General features: G+C 29.8%; 1 non-coding gene and 1 pseudogene across 1 annotated transcript; one reads left to right on the plus strand and one right to left on the minus strand.

The window, feature by feature from the left end:
- Positions 1-243: 243 nt before the first annotated feature.
- LOC149515090 (uncharacterized) lies at positions 244-3,488 on the minus strand (annotated as a pseudogene).
- LOC149515091 (small nucleolar RNA R71) lies at positions 397-503 on the plus strand. The gene has a single exon (XR_016327906.1). It is a non-coding gene; the product is annotated as a small nucleolar RNA R71 (small nucleolar RNA).
- Positions 3,489-10,580: the final 7,092 nt, after the last annotated feature.

A 10,580-nucleotide genomic window follows, 5' to 3' on the forward strand; every position in this document is an offset into this window, starting at 1 on the left:
ATGACACATGGATTGGCTAATGTTGAACAAATTAGGCTATCTCAAATTGGCCTTATCATTTGAGTGGGGTCCATCACAAGCTTCACATGAGAAAAAAGGGTTTTGGATTGCATGAATAGGGTTTGTTTGAGATGAAGCTCTTGAAGCTTCTATTGTTTTGGTTAAGGCTACTAATTGAGAGTTAATGGAAGAAATAACATCTATCTCATAAAGAACAATAGATTTCTTATGTCTTTCCATTTCCTATTGGTAGTTGTTGGTGGCCATCCTCTCAATCAACTCAAGGGCCTTTTTAGTAGTTTTGCTCATAATGGCTCCTCTAGCAATTGAATCCAAAGTGGTTCTCATGGATGGAGTAAGACCATTATAGAATATTTATATCTAAACCATTGGGGAAGTCCATGGTGTGGACATTTTCTCAATAGTTCCTTAAATCTCTCCCAAGCATCATATAGATTTTCTCCTTCCACTTGCATGAATATAGTAATTTCATTCCTCAATTTGGCAATTTTGGTTGGTGGAAAGAACTTTGCTAAGAAATTTTAAACTAATCTTCCCAAAATGTAATAGAGGCAAATGGTAGTGAAGATACCCAACTCTTCACCTTGTCCCTAAGAGAAAAATGAAAAAGTCTTAATCATATTGCATCATCTGAAACACCTTTGTATTTGAAAGTATCACACAATGCTAAGAAATTAGATAGATGAAGGTTAGGGTTATCACTTGGTAGCCCTCCAAACTATACAAAAGTTTGAACCATCTGAATTTTTGAAGGCTTGATCTTGAATTGGTTTACTTGAATGGCTAGCCTTTAAATGGATTGTTGGAAACCATTAGGGGCTGAATAATCCCTCAAGGTTCTTTGTCGCTCATTATTTGCATTCACCATTGGTGTAGGTGCAAGTGGTGCTAATTGATTTTTTCTTTGCCGTTTGAAAACCCTTTCAATCTTTTAATCATCTAAAGCTAAGTCAACCCTTTTGGATCTGCACATACAAACAAGAAAATATCAAAAGAGATAAAAGCAAATGAAAATAAATGCTTAGATTATAAAAGAGTAAAGAATACTTATTGATATTGAATCGAAACACTTACAGAGTCCCTGGTAATGGTGCCAAAAACTTGATTGCCTATTTTTATAATATCTACAAATACATAGATAAAATCAAGTAATAAAGTGATAAGTATTACCACAAGGAGTAAAGAATTGATTGTTAGATGGATTCAAGAACCAAAAGAGATAATTAGGCTCTTATATCTAAATGAATGAATACTTAAGATGATTTTCAAAATAAAGAAAAAGAAAGATTGAAAGCAATATAAGCATAGACCTTTACTGGACCAATTGTCACTTGGTAAGCAATAGATTATGGCCAACACTAGATCTAAAGAAAATAAAGATAAAAAACTTAGAAAGTAATAAGAACTTGATATTGCCAAAAATAGGGTTGATTAAAAGGAAGAATGGAAACAAGAATTGTATCATGAAAACCAAAAGTTGTTTATAAATGAGTACTAGCCAAAACTTGAAAGTAATAAAGCAATGTTGCAAAATGGAAAGTAAAGAAGAAATGAAGCTTTTGAGAAAAGAATACTTGTATTGAAGAATTTAGAAAACAATATTATATTGGTAAATTTGTCACCAAAGCCAATAACAAGAATTAAGAAAAACTGAAGACTAAAAAACTGAAGAAAGAAGAGAAGAGAGAAAATGGGATACTTTACAAGTGAAGAGACTAGCTTATTTATAGGCATAGGTTCGACCAAAGGGAGGATAAGGGTTATAAGAGTTTAAATCTTATTCAAATGCTAAGAGATAGAGCTCATCTTTATCTTCAAATGAGGTATGGTCGAATGGGACTTTTACTTTTTTAGTGTTTTGGTTGAACATGCTTTCTTGGCCATTTAATTTTTCTTGGAGTCCATTATGCTTCAATCTCCTAGGTAGGTTTAGCTAAGGTAGGATTGCAAGACAATATAGTTGAGTTTGATCCAAACTCTTGCAATTCAAATAGCTAACATCCTTCTCCATGTATAACTCTTCAAAAGGTAAGTAAAAGAGTTCTCCTTAAGCACAAACACTTTTAGCCAAACCTATCTAGTATCAATGTGAGCTTAAACTTCTTCATTTGAGCTTCATCTCCTTTAGTCAAATGTGATGAGGAAATGAGAGTCCTTATGTGCTTGAAATTGCATGAAATCCTCTTTGAATCTTGATCTGGCCGAATGGATATGTCCTAATGCAACCAAAATACTCCAAATGTACATGTTATGACTTAGCTAAATGACGAAAGACTCTTTTGATCATGCAAACTTTTCCTTTTAGCCGAATGGATCAAGTGTTTAAAGGGCAATAGGGTTTGGCTACATCTTTGACTTCATGGCTTGCATGGAAATCATATTCCAAGGTTTTTAAACCCTAATGAATCAAGAAAGCATCATTAAGGGACCAAAAATTGACCAAAATTTAAAATTTTGTACATATTTTAGCATGTAAAATCACTATATAATTAGGTGTTATCAAATAAAAAACCCAAGTCCTTTATTTTAAATATTATCCCTTCTTTTGTTTTTACTTAACCCACATTACTTACATGTTGTTGGACATTATTATTTATTTAGAAGGAAATAAGGCATAAGGAATGAAAAAAAATCAACAAAAGAAAAGCAAGGCAAAGCCTTAGCAAAGCCAAAAATGGCATAGTGAAAAAAAAAAAGGTTAAAATAAAGTGATGCCTCAAAGTCTTGAAAAAGTTTCAAGAGTTCTCAAAATTTAAAAATCATGAGTCTAAAAAAAATTCAAAGAAGTAAGCTAAGGGTTATTGAGCCTTAAAATTTTTTTTCCTACCTTAACCCAACCCTTGCATTACAAGCTTAAAAGACCTTTTCATCTTGAGCCAAGTATGTAAGTCGAACATTAGTAGAAAAAGAAAAGGAAAGTAAACCTATGAAGTTTGTTCTATCTTTAAGTTGAAATATGATGAAATGTTTTACATTCTTTTTGCTCGAGTTGTGTGTATGAATTGAAGATGGAATGAATTCATATATATAGAAATTATAAGATATTAAAAGCTTGCTTTTTTAAGAAATTTCTTATAAATCTATGTTTATAATTAATTTTGTATTATGCAATAGTATATGAATGAAAGTTTCTGAATTTTGACTTTGTAAGTATATATAATGATATTTACTTTTATTGATTTAAGAATTTAGCTTGAGAACAAGCAAAGACTTAAGTGTGGGGGTGTGATAGCACCTAAAATTATAGTGATTTTACATGTTAAAATAACTGCAAATTTTTTAAATTTGATAGATTTTGATGTTGTTAATGCTGTTTTTATGTTTTCTAGGGTTAAAGACTATGGAATGTGATTTTAATGCAATCCATGCATGCAAGCATACAAGATAGCATTTGGCCATACCATGAAGATAAGTAGCTGAACCTTATTTACACCAAGAAAGAGTTTTACAGGCACAAGGATTCTCATTTCTTATTCAGCTAAGTCAAAGTTCAAGAGGAGATAATGCACATTTGAAGAATTTTGCAAGCATAAGGACTCCAAAACCATTCGGCTAACCTAATTACAAGAGGAAATCAAGCTTACATGTGATAAAGGAAGAGTTTCAACCTAACAAGGGCACTATGACATTCAGCCAAAGGTGTTTGGATGCAAGAATGACATTTTTTATCAACCATTTGAAGAGTTATACTTTAAGAAAGACTTTTGCAAGTTACATCTCAAGAGTTTGGATTGAACTCAACAACCTAGTCTTGAATTCAAACCTTAACCGAACCTATAAAGAAGCATGAAGCATGATAGAAGTTACATTTGATCCAACATCCAAGATTGAATTGAAGAAACATATTCGGCTAAGACTCTTTAAGCATGAAGAGCCTTATTCGACCATACTTTTTTATAGATCAAGATAAGCTTAAATTTAAAAAGTTTGGATAGAATAAGGACTTTGTGAACCTAATCCCCTTTTAGCCGATCCTACCACTATAAATAGGATGCTATTTCTTATAATCACACATCCCACACACCATTTTTCTCTTTTCTTTTCTTTTTAGTTTCTATTTATTTTTCTTTAGTTCTTGTTATTAGCTTAGGTGATAGATTTGCCAATACAAGATTAATTATTTTCTAAATTCTTCAATTCAATTGTTCTTTAATTATTTTCAATACAATCTCTCTTCTATTTTCAAGATCAAGTTTTCTATAAGCTTTCTTCTTTTTTACAAGTTTCAGCCAATGTTTTTTTCTTAAGTACAATTTTTAGTTTTAATGCAACTTGGTTCTATTGTTTCTTTTCTTTTACAAGTTTTGGCCTTTATTACTTGTTCTCATCTTTCAAGATCTCAATCTTTATTTCTTTTAGATCTACAATCAACCATAATCTATTACTTGCCTAATGATAGTTTGTTAAGTAAGATCTAAGCTTATACAATCTCTATTTCAAGCTTTCTTTACTTCTTTCTAAAAATCAACCTAAGTTTTCTTAGTTTAGATATAAAAGTTTAGCTTATCACTTTTGGTACTTGAATCCACCCAACAATCAATTTTATAATCCTTGTAGGAGATGATACGTTAATACTTACCATTTTATTACTTAATTCAATCTGTGCATTTGTAGTTATTGTGAAAATAGGCAATTACCTAGCCATGGTAAGCCTAAACCTGAACTCTTAAATTGAAGTCCAATCTAGTTTATGTTATCCCTACAAAAAGAGATAGTACATCTCTTAGATCCAATTCCACTTATGTCATACAACAAAGGAGAATTCAATAAGGTAAATGCCCTTTTGAAGAGATGAAATGATTTTTAGATTTAGGGATGGTCAAGCTTGACTAAAACTAATGTTGCTTGGGAGGCAACCTAAGTTTTACTTTAATTATTTTTTTTATTAGGACAAGTATGCTTTGATTTGTTTTTTTTTTGTAGGGATGAAAGGAATACAAGAAGATACCTCATACAAAAGATGATTTAGCCTTCAAGCAAAATTTTAAGGGAGTATTTCTTTTTCCTAGATGCTTAATTGATTTGTTTTGAAGTATTATTTAAAGTAAGTGTGGGGGAAAAAGAATGCTTTCTAAACATGCTTTTTGAACTTAAATGATTTTTCAAAAATTCTCAAACCAAATTGGCATGCTAACTTCTTTATTATATAAGCTTAGTAAATTTAGCATGAACTTTTCAAGATTGACATGAGTATGATATAAAGCTAGTTATGAATGTGATAAGCACTGAAATGAATTCATAAGTACATTTTTCTTTGGATATGGTTTTTATGCATATGTCTTTATTTTTTTTTATATGAAATGCAATAATTCTTGTAAAGAGTTTTTAAGATGTTGAGTTGTATGTAGATTTGGAGTTAAGAATATTACTTTAGAATTCACCTACTTAACCCTCAATTCAAAATTCTAGACTATATTTAACTTAAGAAATTATCTAGGCATTTCCTTTGACTATTTAAGCCTTTTTAAAACTCACCTTAATGATGTATCCCTAGTACCTTTTATTTTGAGCCTCATATATATATTTATATATATATATATATCTTTTTATTTGTTTATTATAGTCACAATAATAAACCCAAGCCTTTTTTTTTATCCTTTTTTTTTTTGTTTTTACCTAACTTAGTCTGATTACATATTTTTGGACATTATTTATTTTGGAAGAAGATAGGCACAAGGGATGTAAAAAAAAATTGGTAAAAAAGAAAAGCAAGGCAAAAACCTAAATAAAGTTGAAAATGTCTATGTGAAAAAGTTAAATAAATAAATAAATATTGAGAATAAAGTAATGCTTCAAAGTAAAAAGGTTTTCAGGTGTTCAATCTTTAACCAATAATTTTAAAAAGTAAACTAAGGGTTATTGAGCCTGAATTTTCATTTTTCTACCTTAACCCAAGCCTTACTTTATAAGTCTAAATGACCTTTTGATTTTGAGTCAAGTATGTAAGTCTAACATTAATGTAAAAGAAATGAGAAAGTGAACATATGAAGTTTATTCTATTTTTAAGTTAAAATATGATGAAATGTTTTACATTCTTTTTGCTTGAGTTGTGTGTATGAATTATAGATGGAGTAAGTTCATATGTACGAAAATTATAAGATATTGAAAGCTTGCTTTTTTAAGGAATTTCTTGTGAATATATGTTTATGATTAACTTTGTATTATGTGAAGTATATGAATGAAAGTTTGTGAAATTTTGACTTTGTGAATACATATACATATAATGATATTTAATTTTGTTGATTTGAGAATTTTACTTGAGGACAAGCAAATACTTGAGTGTAAGGGTGCAATAGCACCTAAATTTATAGTGATTTACCATGTTAAAATAGGTGCAAAATTTTAAATTTTGGTCAAAGTTGGTACTATTAATGTTGTTTTCTTGATTTTTAGGGTTTAAGTCTTTGAAACATGGAATTCCTACAATTCATGTAAGCACACATGCAATATGGTATTCGGTCAAGCAATAAAGATGTTTAGCCAAACCTTTTTGGTCTTACAGTTCTTAATTCATTCATTCAAAAGATGAATTTTGCTTGCAAAAAGATTTTACATAGATTCGGCTAGGTCACTTCTAAGAGGAAATCAAGTACACATGTGACGTTTGAAGAATTTCAAGCACACAAAAACACTAAGAGACATTCAGCCAAAGGTGTTTATATTTAAGGACTCTTTGATCAACCATTTAAAAAGCTATGATTTAAGAAAGACTTTACAAGATAATTATCAAGATAATTAAAAGAAAAATCAAACTAGTCTTGAAATCCTAAGCCTTAGCCAAACTTTTCATGGAGCAATAATCAAGATTGAAACTAAGTATGATCCAATTGACATGATTGATAACTTTAGGATTTATAGATATTACCATATCATTTGAGAGTTAAAATTTTTAAATTTTTCATGATTTTTGCTCAATAATGAACTAAATTGGTGATTTTTAAGTTTGCATGAAGAAATAGAACACTTTGAACGTAAACACCAACTCCTATGCAAGCCATACAAAGGTGACAAAGTGAGGCCAAGCATGCAAAGACGCAAGCCAAAGTTGACACACAAGTCCAACCCATCAAGAAGCCAAATCAAAAGCACTTAAAGATGCAAAAGATATTTGGCCATTTGCTAGAATGAATGCAAGAGTGATTTAGGTGATCTCTTAATGAATTCCATGATTCATGCAAAATCAATGAGATATGGCATTTTAATGATGATTTGCTAAATCATACAAATCATGGATTTTAATAGTTGATGGAATGCTTTCTTAGACTGCAAATTACAAGCAACAATGGATTAAATGCAAAAAGTGAATTGTTGGATTTTTTTAAAATCCCATGATTTATACAAATCAAGGAAATTGGGTCTTGAATGCTAATTTGCTAATGGTTGACTGAAACCCTTTCTTGGGATTCAAATTTTGGGTGGTAAAGGTATTAAAGGTAATAGTGGAATTAAGATCAATCACATTCATGGATAATCCCTTAATCAGTGGAATTGCAATTGATTACCTGCCAAAGACAATAGTATCCAAATTCATCCCCTTTTGGTTGAAACTCACAATATAAATAGGCCATGCACTCTTCTTCTAAAAAAAAAGTTAAACCTTCTTTCCCCATCCAATCCTCCATCACCAAGTCCTTCTTTTAGTTTCTCTTAGTCTAGTTTTCTTTTTTTACCTATTACAAGTCATAATTTTTACATTAATTATGTGTACTTTTTTCCTTTAGCTAATTAGAATTGTTTGAGCTTTACAGTAAAAAGGTAAAAGAGCTTCAGGAAAAAGGTGCAATAAGGAGGTTTTAAGGCTTAAAAGAAGATGTTTTGAAACTTGAATTTTATTGAAATTTAATTAGCTTATTTGGCATTTATATGAAATCTCATTAGCTGAATTTAAACCTCAAAGATCATTACAAAGTCGTTCCTAAAATAAAGAGGCAAAGGAAATGTGAGCCAGCTGAACATATAAGAACTGCATAAGAGCACTTTGTTCATTCAAAAGTGAACATAAGGGAATGCCAATGGTTGCTTATTAACTTGGCATTTTTTTAGGCTTCTTATTGATTCAACTTAAGTGATTTGGAGCTTGGAGAACTCAAAGAAAAGAGGACTTGAAGATAATGGAAGAAGAAAAAGTGCAATTAGAAGACATTCTAGAATAATTTAAATGAGCTAGAAATGTCTTCCTATATGGCATCCTACATGGCACTTTGGACCAAGCTCATTGGTCATTCTAGATCTAAATTTGTCTATATATAGAGAAGAGATGTAGCAAAAAAAGAAGAGTTACATTTTCTTCATTTTAAATTTTCACTTGCAATTTTCATTTTCTTTTTTAGGCATTTTTCTCCACTTTCTCATTTTAAAGGCTATTTGGGAAGATTTTCCTTTATATTTTCTTATAATTTTACTTTCATGCAATTTATATTTCATGCAAATTTACAATTCTTTAATGTAATTTAACAAATTCCTTTACTTTCTTGCACATTTACTTGAATTTTCCTTCGTTCTCTTAATGTTGTTTGGCTATTGTTTTTACTATACTTACTTTGGCTTTCATGTTTGATCACTACATTTTAGTTGTGATTTTTCCTTGAAATTTTTAATGAAGATTCTGCATCCATAGAACTTTAAATGTGGAAAATTTTTCATTTAAATGCATTCTACAAAATGTTTTAAAACTCCTACAAGTTTCAGTTAGAAGCTAGCAGTAAAGAAAGTAGTGGTTAGTATAGTAACTTGAGGCAACTCTCCTCCTTGTTTGGTAGTGGTCCATTCTTTTCCTTTTATTTACTTGCTATTTCACTTGTTTAGATTGAGATTTATGATTCCTTACAATTTAATTCATGTTTTTACTTGTTGTTTGGCTAATTTCTTTATTACATGTTATGTTTTCTCTATTTTTACTGCTTGAAATATTTTGAGTTCATTGAGCTAATTCTGTTTTATTGTTTTCAGTTGATTTTTTTTACTTATTTTAAAATTCATTTGTTGATTTATATTTTTTTAGTTTAGTTTTAGTTTAATTTCTTATTTGAGCTCTAGATCTAGGATTTAAGTTGATGTTAATTCAAGTTCTATTTTTGGTTTGTGTTTTTGGTTTTCAATCTACATTTGGTTTTCATGTTGTTTCATGCATTTAATTTGATTGCAACTTAGATCTATGTTATTTTACTATCTTTTAATGAGTTTTACATCAAAAAATTGAAGGCCTTAGGTTCGACAATTCCAATTTCCAACCTTTTTCAATTCGGTTTCTCCACTAGGTTTAGTTATGCATTTTCTATTTTTGTCATATGATTGCCTATTGTACTTAGTTTGATTTTAATTCTCTTGCATATTAATTTGATGCTATGTTGATACATTCTTAGAGTAGTTTACTTGCATTTTTTTAGTTGTGCTTTTACTTGTTCATTTGCTTGTGCTTTTATCATGTTTACTTGCATTGTTCTATTTACTTTGTTACTTTCATGTTTTTACCTTGCTTTCTTTAGTGTAAATGTAATGTAGATTAAACATTCATTGTTTTGATTAGAATAAATATAGCTTGAGAATGTTGTCTCTTGGTACTTAGACCTAGGTAACCCTAATTTCAATCTCTAAAGGAACAATGCTTAACTCATCATTATATTACTTAATTAGCCTATGCACTTGTAATCTCAATCAAGTTTTTGGCACCATTACCAAGAATTGAACTCAGGTCACCCACGTGATAGGTGAGAATATTCACCTCTATACTACAATGACAAAATAGTTAGAAAAAGGAAAAAGGAAAGGACGAAAGAAAAAAAAGCAAGCTAAAAATAGCTTGTATTCCTAAAGAAAAAAAAAGATAGAAAAGAAAAAAATAGTGAAAGAAAAGAGAAAATAAAGTGGTGAAAAAGCAAAGAAAAGAAAGAAATATGAAAAATACAAAGTTTGAAGGTGATTTTTTTAAAAGGCTCTTAACTTCTTTTCCCTTGAAAGCTCATATTGAATGATCCTAAAAAATATAATGCATAGTTAGGGTACTTGATCCTAGATGCCTTTTATCATACTTTGACCCTAGTCTTATATTATAAGCTTATGATGATATTTGATTATATGTCTATCTACATTAGTAAAGAGAGATGAGAAAAGTAAACATATGAAACATGTCCACTATTTATTTATCCTTTGTTCAAAATTTCTTGTATCATATAATCATCATTAGATTTTATGCAAGGATATGAGAGAAATATTTCTTATAATAGGACTCTAATTAGGAAGAAGCTTATTCTAGGATGATTATTGTATTTTAGTCACTACTCTAGATTTTCCTTTAGTTATATTTGTTAGGCAATCATGAGGCATTCATGTTGAATGTCATTGGATATAGTGATTCTTGCTCATTCTTGTTTCTTAAGAAAATGTGGAAAAAAATACTTTTAATTGCTAAAATGTTCAAAGTATAGGTAATTTTTATGATTTTTGAGGAAAAAATGATGATTTAAAGAAGAATTGGAAGCATTTTGATGCAATTTTCCTTCAATGGTTGAATCTAGTGTGCAAAAAGTGATCAAGACCATTTGTTAGATTTTCTTAGCCTT

This window comes from Durio zibethinus, chromosome 14 (assembly GCF_047325235.1).
Source record: "Durio zibethinus cultivar Kanyao isolate XHJ-2024 chromosome 14, ASM4732523v1, whole genome shotgun sequence".
Taxonomy (NCBI): Eukaryota; Viridiplantae; Streptophyta; class Magnoliopsida; order Malvales; family Malvaceae; genus Durio; species Durio zibethinus.